We start from the raw sequence: 18,829 nt of genomic DNA on the forward strand, positions 1-18,829 counted from the left end.
CAAAGTATTCCGAGCGTTTTTTATATATTGAGAATTTTCCTCTGGCTTCCTGCCTTTTTGATAAGATCCCAATGATTTGAAAAATGATTTATATTATTGGAGTTCGCTAAATTAGAAAATAACGAACATTCTAAATACCCAAATAAATTTGAATTGGCTTTCTAACGGGTCTAGCTAAATGGCCGTCAACGAGTCTCTTTACAGTACAGGGGTAATACATAAGCAATGTCAAAATAGTACAAGAAAGACCATTGATGCAAAGCATCAAAGGGCGCCGTTTAATAGTTTATGCACTTGTTATATGCTGATAAACAAGAAATGCCAAGGCCAACAAGCATATTATGGTGCATTGAACCGCATCTATGAAATTCTCAAAATGTTTGTAGTTTTCTGCATGACAACATAGGCAAAAGCATTGAAATGGAAGATTTTCAAGTTGAACATTTCATTAGGGGTGGGGTACATTAATGAACAAGACAGAATGAGGGTGCTTGTGCACTGTACTTTTTGTCATTGCCACATACCCATATACCAAGTTTTATTTCAATACCATAAGTAGTTTTAAAGTAATGCTCTGGTCAAGAAAAAGCGGCAAAGGGCAATAATTATGTAATTAGCTTAAAAACAGCTATAGTCATTGTGCACTGCACTTCCTCTCGTTGTGCTAAATACCATTGAATGATGTTTAATGAAATTCCAAAAAAAGTAGTTTTCTAGTTATGCTCCGGACAGGAAAAGATACAAAGGGAATAACTCTTGCAATACGCTGAAATAGATTTATTGTTCATGTACACTGCAGTTCTAATCATATAGGGGGAGGGGGCAACGTCACCATGCTGGAATGACAACTTGTAGGGAAGAATAAGTTACCTCATTCATCATGAAGAAGTGATATGGAATAACAATTTAACAATTTGTGTAGTACTTTAATAAATATTATCATTTCGTCCGAAAGTTGCAAACATAAATAGAACATAATTATTGAACTGTAAAGTTGCAAACATAAATAGAACATAATTATTGAACTGTTATATAAAAAGTGAACATTGTTTACTAGATGAAATGCATTTATAACATAACATGCCTTGTTTTTAGCTGTTTAATAATACTAATGTTAACTTCTTCATTTACATAGTAAAGAAGAGTAGAAAATGGATGTTTTAGTTGATATTAACACAAAAACAGCATGTGTCTTATTGGACAATGGCATTTTTTTCAAATATGATAAAAATAACGCATTCAAACTGAATATGTATCAGACTATGTATGAAGAACATAATACTGTTTCTATTTTTCACAAAGGTTTTGAAATACAACAATGCACATATAAGCATAAATAGGTGCGCATGCGTCGGCTTGTCTACATCGTTCGAAATTTGCTCCTCATAAATTTCGGTTTAAAAACATTGCAAACTTATCTGATGTGACGATTTTCCATGTCAATCAGTGCATTTTGGAAATATAACATTAGTTTCATTCAAAACTTTGCATAATTTGCTATTTTAAGACCAAAAGATAACTTTTTTCTGTCAACTGTGGCTTTGGCCTTGACCTTTGTTTTGTATTCCCGCACTTCCGGCGGTGAAAAGTCGTCATGTTTACAGGTATCTTGTTACAATTTGTGCTGTTATCAGCAGTTATGTCTGTATGTCATACTCCAAACATCTTTCAAAATGCAAAATCCATATACACCTTGTCTCGTGGAGCTTCAGACTGCTTACCATCCAAAAACTCACTCTCTTGTGGAACATTTTTTGTTGGTTTGAGATCGAGATTTAAATTCCATAAGCCACTTCCAATTCATATAAATAATAACAGAACACTTTCCCACTTGGCAATACTGCTTCTCTCTATATCCTGTGACGTTGAGTTGAACCCAGGTCCAGACTTCCCATGTGGATCCTGTAGAAACGAGGTCTTGGACTCAGATCATGCTGTTGAATGTGACAAGTGCAACACTTGGTTCCACATTACATGTCAAAATCTAGATACAAACTGGTACAGCCAACTACATGTAGTTGAGAATGATCTGTCCTTTGTATGGACATGTACCCTCTGTGAATGCCTAAACCTTTCAAATTCCTCTAGTATGTCCGTATCGACAAATAATAGCTTCAGCTCTCTTGTTGACGAAAACATTCCCACACAAAATTCCTTACCCACATCTCCACAACAAAATATTAAATCCATACCAAAACAACCCAGATTTGTATCAAAACTTAAAATACTCTGTATAAATTGCCAGTCAGTTGTTAACAAAAAATTGGAACTTCAGAATCTTATATATAATGAAAATCCAGACATAGTTGCAGGCACTGAGTCCTGGCTAAAAAAGGACCATTATACAAGTGAGTTTTTTCCTCCGTCCTTAGGGTATACTGCTTTGAGAAAGGATAGATTGAAAGATAAAGGCGGGGGTGTGTTTCTTCTTGTTAAAAACAACTTGGTAGTCTCTGAGCAACCAAAATTACAAACAAATTGCGAAATTATGTGGGTTAAACTTGAAATAAAGGGTTGTAAACCCATGTATATTTCATCCTACTATAGGCCACATGAGTCTGACCTTCAGAGCCTTCTTGAACTTGAAAAGTCACTGGACCTTGTCAACAAATTAAAGGGTACAAAACTTATTCTTGGAGATTTTAACTTTCCAAAGCTTACCTGGGATTCAGAACATATGCCACACTTAAAACCAGGTTTCAGTACCACAACTGTCTATGACAAATTCCTTGACATCATAAATGATCAAAACATGACACAGATGGTCAGTGAAAACACTAGAAATGATAACATCCTGGATCTTTTTCTAACAACCAACCTTACATTTGTAGACAAAGTAAATATCATACCTGGAATTAGTGACCATGACATCATTTCAACCATTGTTAATGCCCGTCCAAACATACTCAAACAAAAGCCAAGAATTGTACCCATTTATCGAAAAGCAAACTGGGATGACTTCAAACAATTCATGAACACTACCAAGTCTGACATCCTACAAGGTTCAGACAGTCTATCAGTTGAGGAGATCTGGCTTAGATTCACAGATGCTATCAAAAAAGGTATTACTCAATTTATACCTGTCAAGAAAATTGGTTGTAAAAGAGCACTGCCTTGGATTACAAAAGAAATTAAGAGACTTATTCATAAAAGAGATAAACTCTATACAAAATTGAAAAAGAATCGCACTGATTCAAACATTAGTGACAAATTCAAATCATTAAAGGCAACCATCAAAAGTAAAATAAAAAACGTCTCATTTAACCTACATTGAAAACATCCTTGATATTGCTAATAATGAGCAATCGGTTGATAAACCAAGCAAGTTCTGCACTAAAAAGTTATACTCATTACTAAAAAACTCTAAACAAGACTCTCAGAGTGTGTCATCGCTCAAAGATCCCGTTACAGATAGCCTGAAATCTGATAACACGGAAAAAGCAAACATTCTGAATAACCAATTTCAATCGGTATTTTCAAAAACATCCCTCTATCTTTAAAACAAGCTTGTTTGCAGAAATTGAGATCCCTTGTACCACAAAATTATTGCAGTTACCCCACGATGAGTGATATAACCATTCACAGAAATGGCATACTGAAACTTCTTGCCAATTTAAAACCCAACAAAGCTGCAGGGCCAGACCGTATAAGCCCTCTCGTCCTTAAAGAGTTAAAAAAAACGAGATTGCTGATATTATAACAGTCCTCTTTCAAAAGTCATTAGCCACAAACTCTATCCCTGTTGCCTGGACGAAGGCTTTTGTATGCCCACTATTTAAAAAGGGTGATTCCAGCAACCCAGCAAACTATCGACCTATCTCACTTACATGTATTTTATGTAAATCATTAGAACACATTATTGCCTCAAATCTCTCTGCACATCTGACCGAACACAATATTCTCTATGACCTACAATGGCTTTCGAGAAAAGCGCTCATGCGAAACTCAACTTATTGAGCTGACCGACGATCTTGTAAGAATCACTTCATCAGGTAATCAAACTGTCTTAATTCTTTTGGACTTCAGCAAAGCTTTTGATAAGGTAAATCATCTCAAACTTCTATTCAAACTACAGGATTATGGTGTTTGTCCACAGGTTCTCAAGTGGTCTGAGGCATTTCTCCTTCATAGAAGTCATACAGTAGTCTTGGATGGCGATCATTCTGAAGAAGTACCCGTAACATCTGGTGTACCTCAGGGCTCTGTACTGGGTCCCTTGTTTTTCTTGATTTACATAAATAACCTCCCTTCTAGTATCAAATCACAAGTTCGACTTTTTGCAGATGATACTGTTGTTTACCTTACCATCAATTCTCCCTCTGACTGTGCTATCCTTCAAAATGATCTCAAACAACTGGAATTATGGGAAAATGATTGGGATATGGAGTTTAATCCCTCCAAGTGTCAAGTTTTGCACATAACAAAGAATAAGCATATCATCAGAAATCAATACATTCTCCATGGCCAGATCTTAGAGCCAGTCAGAAGTGCTAAATATCTTGGTGTTGACATATCAGCAGACCTCACCTGGAACACTCATATCTCGAGAATTACCACCAATGGAAATAATACTCTCGACTTCATTAAAAGAAATATAAAAACAAAAACAGAAAGTGTCAGGACTTTAGCTTACAAAACCCTTGTCCGTCCACAGTTAGAATATGCAAGCACAATTTGGCACCCACACACAAAATCAAACACCAATAAAATTGAAATGGTTCAACGTCGGGCTATCCGTTGGGTTAAACATGACTTCTCTCCTCTCTCCAGTGTTCCCGACTTGTAATGTTTTACAACATATACCATCATCATGTTGCTATTACGCTGCCATCTTATATTCAAACACCAATTAAGATTTACCAGACTAATGCACCCACTATGTTTCAGACAAATTCAAGTAAAAACTGACTATCACAAATTTTCATTCTATCCTCACTCGGTTGTACTTTGGAACAGTTTGCCAAATCATATTGTCACTATCCCCACCCCTGACACATTCAAGGTGGCTGTGGCAACCATTAAGCATTAGATAAGTGAGCAGTGTTTTTATCCTTTTACCAGTTCACCAATCACTTTTTATCATGTTACCTAAATTGTGTTCTCTTTTATACCCTAGTTCTCACTTTTCTGATGTGATTTGCCTCATCAGTGTTTTATTTTTTCACTAACAAGCCGGCGCGCACCGTTCATGTCAGTAACACTCGGAAGAGGAGTTGACATTAAACAGAGATAGATAGATAGGCCAAATATGCAAAAAAATAATAGTAAATAATGTGTGAAACTGAACACTTAAAATAATTTCTTTGTGCATTAAATGAATATATACCAGAAAAGCAATACTAAATCAAGTCCAAAATGTATAATAACATGAAGAACACCCCTTTATGAATATCTTCATAACAAATCAGAGTACATGTAAACAATAATCATTTATATCATTAGTATCAAATGTGTCCAGTTTAAAGTGTGTTTTCATTTGCATTAAATTACATTGTAATATATACCAGAAAAGCAATTATAAAAATCCTTAAATGTATAAGAAACTGAAGACAATAAAGAATAACACCCATTTAGGAATATCTCCAAAACAAATCAGAGGTCACTTATATGTAAAACAATAATCATTCGTATAATTAGTATCAAATGTGTCTAGTTTTTGTGTGTCTGTTCATTATCTTTAAATGAGCATCTTTAAAGTGAAACTCTTATTTGAAATCAATACATATAATTGTATATATAACACACATCAAATTGAATGAAAAAACAATAACTACTTACTAAATAATGCATTTACTGAAATATCGTTTACTGATAACAAGCTTGTCACCCTGTTTATAATAGCAGAATGCATGACAAATATTAAATGATCAATTGGTGATTGCTAAAAGATTTACTGTGGTCTACTATAGTATCACAAGGCAGAAATACCATGTTTTAAGTTCATTCTTATTAGCAAATTGAACTCAAGATCCTTCATTAGAAACATTGTTGTTGACATCTATCAACCCATTTTGAAAAATGAAAACAATAATATTAATTATCATAAGTCTTATTGGGGAGTAAGAGTGCATCTTTAAAAATAGTGTGTGTGTGTTTTCACTTAAATATGTAACAATTCAATTTGACAAATGAGACAAAAGTTAGGAAATAGAAGTAGTAATTGTACATAAAACAAAACATCAACACAAATTGACAAAGCTCAATATAACAGGAACTCTATATTATGAAAACACAAATCCTTAAAGGCCATAATGATTTGAACTGGATTAAATTATAAGTAATACACACTTTTAAAAAGCTTTTACGGACAACATGGTCATTATTATGGTACGTTATGGGACTTTTATCCAAATTTTGAAGATTTTTTACTGTTAATTAAAAATATTTTGTCTTTATTTGATTTTTTTTTCACATTATCAGAGATTATGAAATAAACACAACAGTTTCTGGTAAAATAAACTTCAGTTAACAGAAAAAATACGTTCAACCGAACATATTACTGATACACATGGAAAAAAATCATTTTGATTGATCTTGTGAGTCTTCGGAACAGAGCAGTATTTCGATGTTTGAAAATATATAGCAGTTTTATAAATTCATAAAAAATAGTTAATAATAAGACAACCTGCTGAAATCATTTAAATATTTTCTATGATGTCTAATGAACAATTCAAAAGATAATTTATGATAGTTTACCGTTCAGTTTTGAAGAAAATATACATAATGTCATGTAACTATACATTTTTATAACTAATAAAATGCTTAAAAATCAACCTTTTTCTTGTAAAAAGCTCAATTGGACTTATTCATAAAATGTAATCATTCAAATAAATGAATTTTACTTATGATACTAACTCAGAATTCAGATTTAAAAACAATGAATGTACTTTTAAATTAAAATATGTAAAGAAACAAGAACACTAAGTAGGCGATAATGCCCCTCCAAAAATGTCAGAGTGAAAGTTCTCAACTAATGTCTTTTGAATATTATAACATGTAAACAGTCTCTGTTGGTAATCGATGTCTATTTGTTTTATTTAGTCAATGGTATTCTAACATTTAGAACTTTTCAGAATAATTCTTCACTCTTCAACATTTGAAGTTTGGTTTGTTTCCATGCGTTTGTACTTGTAGTGTCTGCACAGATGAAAATTACTCAATGCTGAGTCAATGCTGATTTAACAGGTCTTTACCCATCTAGAATGTTTAGTGCTGTAAAAGAAAAAAAGTACTTTCTAACTAATTTGTAAAGATAATAATACTGCCATACATATACAAAATAAAATATAAACAGTTTAATATTTCTCAACATTATTTAAAAACAACAACAATAAGCTGATACATACATATATATAATATAAAGAAATTTACTAAATTTATCAATAAAATTCATCATCACCACCACCATCACCACCACCACAACCACTGGATTATTGAAAACAGTGAGTTTATAAAACAACAAACACCAACTCAAATATGTTTTATATGAAATACTCGCATCATCTCTATCAGATGTGGATAGACATGGATGTCAAATCTGTCTCAATGATCCAACAAAGTATTTAATGCAGGCTGGAATTCTTCATATAATAGTAATATTCAGTCCTTTTCCTGCCTGAAAGAAATTAGACTTCTGATTATCAACCAACAGAAACTACAACCGTAAAATACAAATGCACATGTATTAATTATACATTCTGCACTAAAATCCGTTTTAGCCAAGAGTAAGGGTTGGTAGGCACAAATTTGTAGATGTTGTGCATATGGTTGATAATGATTTACAACAGTATGGCGTTCAACGAGACCTACACCAAGCAAATGAATGTCGCTTGTGTCTAAGCTGTTGTGGCTTCCAGCCCGAAACCATGAACATCTTTTAATACAGGTTTATTTTGAAAATATGCAGTTTGTAAACAAATAATGGGTATTTTTAAGTCTAATATTTTTCTTTGTAAACAAATAATGGGTATTTTTAAGTCTAATATTTTTTCTAAGATAAAACAATCAAACAAAATGTTACATACGCATATCATATACATAAATGATGTACATAAGTACATTTAAAAATATGTAACATGTACATAATGCACCAGTCAATTGTAACCACGGCCCTCCAGGTCTGGGGATATGCCGGGGATATGCCGGGGAAATGGGCTGTGTTTTTAACTTTCAGGTGGCCTCGCAGTGCCGGGTGAATACGGTGGTTTTGTCTTTGAGCCAGATATAGCAGGGAATATGCCTTACCTAGGCTCCCTGGGGTACGGGGCATATGGCGAGGATTTGACCATCAGTTCGTCCGACGAGGATTTTACCCGGGGTTGGCTGGACAGAAAGTCAAAGTCCCAGCTGTTCCTCGGACCTGGTGGGGCTTTAGTTACAATTGACTGGTGCATTATAAGTAGATGTAAAGTATGTAACATGTATATTTATAGTACATGTAGAAATATTAAAACGCTGTCTTAACGTTTAGCAAATAAAAATGATTTAAGAATTCCAAAGAAATTAAAAAACAAACATTTTTGAACACATAAACTTACACAACTACTCAAGGATACTTACATGAATAGCCCTTTGATACGAATATCCCAATTCCATGCTGATTGTTGACATTAGTTTTTTCGACAGAAAATCTTCTCTTACGCGTATAATTCACTTATAATCCATGTTTTACTGTAATGACTCAAATTGTTAGATGTATCGTAATCAACTGTCAGTGTGCACTTTTAGTGTTTACTTATTTTAAACGTATATTCATGACAAAACCGAGTTTCCAACTATTAATCGACGATGTAGAAATTCCATTATTGACCTATGAATAGCGGGGAAATACCTTCTGGTTCTAAAAATAGCAACATCCGGATATGTGTAGTGTTCTAAAAATAAAACAATTCGGGGGCAATCGTAATACAATTTTACTAATGTCACCTTCAACACATTAAAAAATAAAGTTAGGTGATGATTTAATCCAATATCGATTAAATTAAAGAAAACAGCTTAACTCATTGTTTATCAATGCAGTAAACATAACAAAACAACATAAAACATAATTATTCCCATTCACATAATTACCGGTCCACACATTTTACATTTCATTCGGAACTCCTCCGAATATTTACATTTCCGGCACATGATATTACAGTTAACCAATCGGAAAACGTAAACGAAACGGGAACAGTTATTAAACTTATTTGTCGTTCTTCAAATATAATGTTTTGAAGATAAATTGAAGACAATCTATTCAACCACAAATAGCATTTTTAACACCCATGCAATCGCCATCCATTTGCATTTTTTAATCATAATAAAATAACAGTAAAACCCAACTGTCAATCAACTTAAAAACCGCTCCTACCACTAACTAAAATAAATTCCCATTCCATAATAGGCGCGCTCTTCAGAGCGGCGCCAAAAATGCATCAATGAACGCTCATCATTGTAGCTAGCTGTCTAATGTGATCTCACAACCCCACAGACTTCAAACACTTAATAAAATCTCAAATACTACTTTCCCTAAGCCTTAATAATTTCAACATCTCTCTCTGTGCCACTTGCAGATAAAAACCTATGGCGCCAAACAAGAGGTCCAGACCAGAAGCCGTTCAGCGTATAACTTTAAGAGTTAAAATGACTGCTTCCTAGCCACTATAAATTAATAGTAGAAACTTTCCTCACCTAAACCATGGCCAGCTTTATCTCTAGATAAAATCCTACAACACCAAACAAAAGGTACAGACCAGACGCGTATCAGTATATACGAGAGAAAGTTGATGCAAGACATCTGAATGTCGCCGGAAAACTTTGCATACGTTTTAATCACGTAATCACGTGCTTCAATGTCGAGGTCTTTAATTAAAATTAAAATTACATTTTTAATGTACAGACTAAGTCACTTGAGACACAGTAAGAGTTACCTGCATAATACCTTCTTTGTGTATGTTACCTATACGCATTCGCCAATCTAATCTGCTGTACTATAACTATATGTGTTCTGCGTTTTATATCAAGGACCAGAAATTGATTATTATTAAAAATAGCCAATATTACAGACACCAAAGCATTGTCCGATATATAGCATTACAATATGTAACATAAACAAATAGTTTTTAAAACAAATTCAACCGTTTATCAAGGCAATTAAAAGTAGTTTATTGTACTCTTTTATTAACAACGTCTCCTACCATAAGCAAAATGAAAAATAAGTAAAAATAGAGTCGCCGCCTTCTGGCTGGCGACTAATAAGTTCAATAGTTTCAGCGACTGTTTCCTTGATATATAAGGGTAGGAACCATAGGCGATCAAGGGGGGGGGGGGCGGACCCGGCGCCCCCCCCCCCTAAAATTTTCTTAGTATATGTATAATTTTAATATCGTTCCATCATTGTAGATTTTAAGGTTATGATTTGCTCCACACAAAAAAATAGATCTCGATTTACCGTGGTTGTATCGAACATCTATTTGGCCACATTGGACTCTTACGAAACATAATTGGTCCGAGACGTTGTGGAACGCTCTTATCGATTAAATTATCTATGATGACGAGTTCAGTAGAATGTGTTAGCGTTTGGCTATCATCCGTTTTTACGGCTATACGCAGGAAAGTAAAACGCCGTTCAATCGGACACATGCGTAGTTTTGTAGTGAATATCGGACGGCTGAAATACATGCGGGGAATATCGGACACAACAGTTATTTTAATAAAATATGTTCTGGTTTTATTCGACATTGTGTTGAATGTATTAACCCTGAGAAGTCAGTGAAACAGACGTTTGCTCGTCTGTTTCACTTTTCGGATCGTTCGTCATAATGACTAAATACAATGTACAGAATAGCACCCAGCAGACTACGTTCTGTGCAAACAATTTTTTTTATATGTCTTCACATTTCTATGACTTTAGAAGTATTTTAAAGTTTATTACTATAAGCGACTGGCTTATGCTAAACAAATCTGTTCGAAAGATTGATATGGCGGGAGTGTCAATTTAAACAGCTTTGAATCATATCAGACGCCGAGTAGCTTGTCATCTTATATGGATCCAAGCTGTTTCCATATTAATTATATCATCAGCCGGAAAGGAGTTAATATTTCACCTTCTCTGATTATATTCGCAGAAGTCAGTATAAAGCGACTTAAAACAATAAACTAGAAATGAATGGCAGTAAATTTAGAATAAGATCAGACGCTGCTTTGGATGTACGGCATATGATCTGACTCTGCACTGTTAACAACTCAAAATAACCACATGCCGTCTACATTGATAAGTTAAGACCCTGCTCAGATCAGACGACACGTAACGTAGAATACTTAATCGGACAAAAACATTGTCATACTGTAGTACAATGCTAACGTCATCATCATCATCCTCATTAATCGCCAAGTAAGATATCAATTTTACCGAGTGCAAAAGTCAGAGGTGTCTTTAGATCATAAGACATAAAAAAAGTATCCACGACAGTTCATGCAAATCTATGTGGATTGCTTGAATTAATGCATTAAATGAAACTTGACATGAGGAGAGTTTCAAACTACCCTTAACATATTTGCCGGGCGTCTAAAACTTTACAAAACAGGACTTTTAAATTTTAAACTTTATAAATATAGCGTACATCTGGATCTACAACCTTTTATAATTATTTAAATGAATATAAGATTTCTAAATGATTTAATAACATGTGTGTTTTCTTATTTACCGACTGCCACCGCCCAGACTTACTTTGTGAGAGGTAGCATCGTTAAAAACTCAATCGACCGTACGGAGAAATTGCTAAAATGAATTACCTTGCGAGCTTTTAATTCACTTTCTGCTCACCGGTCAAATTATTTTGCCGAGGTGTTCCAACTGGTAAAAAAATATGGCTGATCCTCCAAGTCCAAAGCGCGGAAAATTTCAAATAAGAGGGCAAAGAACAGTTACCAGTTTTTTCACAAGGAGGATTCCGGATTCTGAACAAAAAATGTAATCTAGTAATTTACAGTGTAATATAATAGACGTTCTCGAATTCATATTTGGGCGAAACTATTATTCTATATATAGCATTTGCATAACGCATTTCGCAAGAAGCATTGAGCCCCGGCGTTCCATAGTAAACACATGCAATAGTTTAAGAGCTTGAGGCCGTCGCGAAGGCCTCCGACCCCCTGAATTACCATGAAAACACATGGGGGCCATAGCGGCTAACAGAAGTCAATTTCAGAAGTTACGCCCCCCCCCCCCCCAACTGAGAAACCTGGATCCGCCACAGGGAACTGCCCTTACTTGAACGCTTGCTTTAATTGTCTCTCAGGACACCGCAAAGGCCCCAACGCTTTTACTCTTCAGATTTATTTGACAATCTCAAACATTCTCAGAAATGAAAACAATAAACGTCCGTCCGGTGCTAAGCTTAGTAGTATTAACAGCATACGATACAAATTCAATGAAATTCGTAAAGTTCCTATTGATAAACTTTCAGATCTGCTTCAAATCGCTGAAACCAAACTCGACGACAGCTTCGAAAACAACATTTTCACCGCAGACGGATACAGGCTAGAAAGATTTCTAATTTCATGACGGAGGATTGATGGCCTTCACGTGAGTTCATCTCCCCTTCAAACGCCGCAGAGACCTAGAAAGTGACCCAATTGATTGTTTGTGCTATGAACTGTAACTCCAGATCACGGCCTCTAAACGCCAGCTCCACCACTTTACGGTGGTGAAAAGAACAAGAGCTGTCGACACTTCCGTGGTGGAGCTGTGCCTTATATTTACATAAACAAACGTGAGTATGATTTATATTTTATTTGATAATTTCATTAAGCGGACATATTTCGAAAATCGGAGAATGTGGTACCGTGTAAGAACACTTCTACTGTAGGCTGGTTACTATTTCGTTTCAATATTGTGCAAACTGTGGTGTCAGGAGCTTTCCTCCCGAATCGAACTGGTGCATATTTTGTGATCTGATTGCATAGCAAGTACATTTCGATGCTTACACACCCCGTAAGAACATTCTCACGCATGCAAACATAACTGTTATGTATAGTACTTATGCAGGAACACAACAAAACTGATAAGCACTTCTTAAAAAGGAAAAATGCACATATTTATAATAGTGGTGGCGCTGTTGCCCTAGTGGTGGCGCTATCGAGTATGTTTTGCGCTTGAAGTAATATAAAATGTAAACGCTTTTGGAATGAATACAAAAGTTGCTTAAACTGCAGGTCCAGACATATTGATGTCATTCTTGGCAATGCAAAGTATTTTATGTGTAAAACTGTCAGCTTTAATTGCGGTCTTAGCGACTGTCACAACCTCATAGCAACTAGTTTATGAGAACAATGTGAGCCATTTATAAGAAATAAGGTCACTTTTAGGTCAAACAAGAATTCATAGAACAACTCTTTTATTGAATATCTTTCCCATGTACCTCCCCCCCCCCCCCAAAAAAAAAAAAAAAAAATCAAAAAAAAAATCAGAACATGGCAAACATGGCAAACTGGTAAGGCGACACAAATTCCAGAAATCTTAAAACCAAGGTCAAAAGAGAATCTATCGCTGTCTATTTCCAAGAACGGTGTAGTGGGGAACCCAAATCTTAAGACTTCTGGCCGAAAATTAGGCATTTTCTCTCGCAGAAACCTAAAATAAATTGGATAACCCAATAATACTAAAACACAAAATAGGAAATTTGGTTTCTTAACAAAAGCTGGTGGATAATAAAATGAACTCATATAGCGGAAAATTTTGGAATACATGTTTTTTGAACTCATTTAAAGATAAACACAGTATTGACAAAATAAGGAACATTGCCAAATGTAAGCTGATTTTCATTTCGCCCTTGTCACCGATAAAGATATTGCAAATATAGTTTTAGGTTGAATCCAAAACAATCAACTGGAATAGATCTGATTCCTCCTAAAATCATCATTGCTGGTAAAGATACTTTTAAAAAACATGGCCAGTGAAATCATAAGCCAAGGATCATATCCAAATAATAGTAAGCTAACAGACGTTACCCCTATTATCAAGAAGGTTGACCCCTTTAGTCTCCCAAAGGAAACAAGATGCTCACAAAACTACCTAGAATTTAGAAGGCTGGTCCGCATTTGGACAGGTATCAACATAAAATAACAATGGCTAATGTTTAAATTTTGATTGTTTAAAATGCATATATCATTAACATCTATCGAACACATACAAACACTGTGTTTTTTTTGTCGGCAAATTTTGTTAAGATGTAACGATCTCGTATATTCAATAAACATTCTTACACAGTGGTAGGTGCTGATATTGTCAGGGCGGTTGACGGGCAGCGATTTGGATGGTTAACTGTAGGTAGGGATTGACTCAAATCATAGGAGCAACCATGTCTGTGTACGCTGCTGTTTCTGATAATGTCAGTAAAATATAGTATTCTTTAAATTACATGGTATAGCCCGGAATAGGAAGTTGAGTACATTGCATCGGAGTATATAGTAAATGTTTTGTTTTTTTTTAAATAGTTTAGACCCTCTATTTAAGGAATCCGTTTGGTGGCCACGTGCAATCCTTGGGGAAATCATGATGTTAAAGGATGCCACCAAATTTGACCTAATTAATAACCAACTAATTTGTAATCTTGTTTTTAATTATTAAATTTCTGCGCAAAACTATATCATAATTAATTTTTGTGGCAAACCGGTCAATTCTAAAATATTTCACACCATATTTAGGCCCTCATGGCGTCCAAAACGCCAAAACAAAAATAATTGACCATTGAGTTAGTTTTTGTTGCAAATACCATCATTTTTTGTGCACATGAATTTAATTATAACAAATAATGTGTTTATACAAAATAGGTATTCATTTTCTTTATTCATATTTACTTCTAAATGAAACATTTGTTAGAAGTAGTATAGACAGCATGGGCTCTTGCAGAGCTGTCATCTAGAAGTAGAACATGCAAGCTACGCATAAACTGTGTCATAAGACCAGTGCCGATCGTGTTGCATTACGTTATAGCTAAAAGAGAAACTGACTGGGGTATACATTTGGTAGCTATTAACTCCATGATCCCCTACTTCTTTGCAACAGGACACGTCATGCATAATGCTTAATAGTGTTTCTTAAATTTACCATCTACGGAGTCTATGCCCGATTGATGTGAGAAATGTTTCGGAAAGGGGGGCATGTAATGAGTCTCATTCCTGGAGTTTCGAACGACATTTTGAATGATCTACATTGATATAACATTTATGACGTACGGGTATAATAGCACCTGAAACTGTAAATGTCGATCAAGATGTTGAAACTGGAATCAAATGAATAAAGTTCAGCAAGGGAGTTTTAATGACAAGATAAGTCAAAATCAGGAGCAGTATTCACTTACGTCTTGACTCTGAGTTTTAGACACAGGCTTAGAAAACTTAATTCTCAAATGTTTCAAAATATCTATCATATAACTAATTTTTACAAAATATGTATGCTTTATTGTAGAATATATTTGTATAAAAGATAAAGCACTGTTGACCATATTTACTACTGTAAAAGCATTTTTACAACAAAATTAAAATTTCGCTTTTCTGAGCTTGATTCTCAAACACAAAAAGGTATACGAGTTACTGATATGGTTATCCCATGACGTGGGAGATATCAATATGTTCATTCACGAATTTAATCTCTGTGTCTCAGACACTTTAAAGCAATACTGAAACAATAATATATCTAAATCTTCTAGGTGTGGTCATTATAAAGTGTTCAAGTCCATTCTAGATATTGATTTTTACCTAAAGCTGAAACTTCCTTTTTATCTACGTAAAAGCTTTTCGAGATTTAGGTGTTCTAGTCCTAAGTTGGGTATTGCAGTTGAAAAGCATACTGGGGTTCCTAGACAGGAAGGTTTATGTATTTTTTGTTTTGTTTTGAACATAATATAGATGCGATTGAAGATGAATATCATGTTTTGATTTGGTTCAACAGTATAAAAACTCATATAAATATAGGTGCAAGTTGAGGTGACAGCCCGTTCTTCAACAAAGAATGTGTCATCGAATATTATAAACGGTTCTGCAGTTTTATCATAAACGCTGGCCATCTGTGGGAACTGTTGCTGACTACATAACAAATTTCCGACGGATTTGCAGAAAACGATTTCGATCTTTGACAGGTTCATGCAATACAGCACAAGAAGTGAAACACGGGAAAACAGACGAACGCATAGCGCGTACTACATTAGTTGTCAACTGCAATAAAAACTTCTCTTAAGAAAGTGATCAACAAAGGTCAACTTATTGAATTGATTGTGTCGGACTGGTGTATCTATATTATATTCCATAGTAGCTTAGTGTTACTGGAGATTCAGCTTCACTAATTGAACTTACACCAACTGTAATAATTACGCGTCTTGATATGCGCAACACACAGGAATAAGCTGACAACACTATTCCCCAACAAATGATTGGTATAGCTAAGGAAAACCATGGAGGCATTTTAGTAATTTCAGACGATACCGATGTTTTTTTTGTACTTCTTCTTCACCATTACCTGGAACAAAGCATCGAAATCAATGTGGAATCACCAGTGAAAGACAGATCATTGATAGATTTAACAGACAAAGTCAAGAAATACAAACTTTAACATCCAGATTTCCCAGCGGCACACGCTTTATCAGGATCAAATACTACTTGCTGCTATGGCATGCATGTTATTGAAGATGCTGATATTAAAGCAATTATCACTCGTGTATGTTTGAGATGAAACATCTGACTTCTCGACAGTCAACCGAGCAACAACTCGTTTCATTTCGCCATGTAACAACGTGACAGATAGCGACATGTCACAGGTTCGACAGAAGGTAGAGACTTCTTAGGTTGGAAAAGCGACACCATGTGCACCAAAGCTTGCTTCCCTACCCCAAACAACAGAGGCATTTAATGAAAATGTCAAGCGAGCACATTTTCAAACGTGTGTTTGGAAGTGTGTAGTTAAATCAGACCCACCAGACCTGGACTCGTTTGAATATGGTTGGGAAAAGAAGGACACGCGGTAAAAGCAAGAAGTAAAGATTCTTGTATCTTATATCTTGTACCCTTATCCCTCAAATCGAATAAAAAATGTAATGATTCTGTTAGTTTATTTTGATCAGTATGAATGAATGTTTTATAGTAAATTCTATTGAGCTAAGTACTTTTGAGTATTTTGTTTAATTGCAAGGAATCATGCTTTATTGAATAATGGGATAGAAAATTTGCTACTCTCACATGGCCCTGCAAATCATGTCAAGTTGAAAATGAATCCGATGTGTTTGGCTTTGAACAACACAAGCTGTTGTCATTAGGCGCAGGAAGAACTTTTGTTGAATTACTCAACTGTGTATAAAAGGTTGTTTTTTTCGGTAAACTTGAACAAATAAAACACAAATTAAATATGTAGGAAATGGTTATCTATGAAAAACTATCAAACCTTTCGTAAAAAATAATAATATGCAACTTGTTTTAAAAAAGGACTGAAATGTTTATAAACACATACCAATACCATTTCTTTGTCTTTCTTTAAGACTCATATGCATATCAAATGGAGTGCTAAATTTTCCTAATGCATGAATTCAATAAACAGCATATGAACTCCTTTGCATTTAAGAGTTCGAGATTATACTTTGTCCAATGGGATGAAATTATTTTTCAAATCTGCTATCCTTTTATTTAGGCAAATCAGTAGTCGGCAATGTTTTACATTTTAATCAGGTTAACAGAGGTTTGACCAGTAGACACAATATAACCTCAAACAATAAGCTGTTTAAAGGGTTGTTATAAAAGTATGCATTTACAAAAGTAAATGCCTATTTGACACAGTTTATGGTAACTTAATATGTACAACCTTTAAGAAATGGTTTAAGTTGTAAGTACGTACTTATAAAAAAATGGTTCGATGCGACGCAGTGCCCTACATAATATTGTGTCAACGCATTGTTGTTTATTTGAGTTTTTCAAGGTCTGCCAGCGCCCATTGGCTGCATTATGGCTTAACACCGCCGTTTCCGAATGGACGCCATCACGACTTAAATTGTGTTTAAATGCCATAGGTGACATGAGATAGAAGTGACAGCAATTCACAGTCAAATCCGGACATTGAAAGACTTAAAGAAACAGAGTGAGTTACAAGAGATCCGGGTGCTATACCCTAACTCTTTGCGAATAGACCTCTTGGTTCTTTAACGTGCTGATGTAAAGCACCAATACACGGGATACAACTTTCCTGGGTTGAACCAGTACTGAGTACACCACTTTTCCAAGCACTAACTTTTAAATGCCGAGCGCCAGGCTACTTGTACCAACTTTTAAAGTCTTTCGGTATGGCGCGGCACGGGATCGAACCCACGACCTCCCGCTCTGTAGGCGGACGCCATAACCACTAGACCACGGAGACGGTTATTGTGTAAACTTCCCACTAACACTGTTTATATTTACCGCTTCACATACCACAGTGACATTTTGTACCCAACAGAAGAAAACATTATCTATTTCGGCGCTTTTTAACTGCGGAAACTGTATCCCACGCACGTAACTATTAATTGAAAAAAGAAACATATATAAAGGCTAATATATTTCTATCCGTACACAAACCGTAAGCTTCTTTGTTATGATCGTAAAAGTTCAAATGAGTTTAAAGCTGCACTCTCACAGATTGACCGTTTTTACAACTTTTTTGTCTTGGAATGACCAAATTTTGAGTAAATATCTGCAAACCAGTGATAAAAGACTGGTGACAAAAGATCAGATCGCATACTTTCATATTTCCATTCGAAATTTAATGTTTTATGGGTTAAACCGTTTCTAACGGTTTAAGAAAAATGCATAAAACATCAATTTTGGAACG

Source organism: Mya arenaria, chromosome 6 (genome assembly GCF_026914265.1).
Source record: "Mya arenaria isolate MELC-2E11 chromosome 6, ASM2691426v1".
Taxonomy (NCBI): Eukaryota; Metazoa; Mollusca; class Bivalvia; order Myida; family Myidae; genus Mya; species Mya arenaria.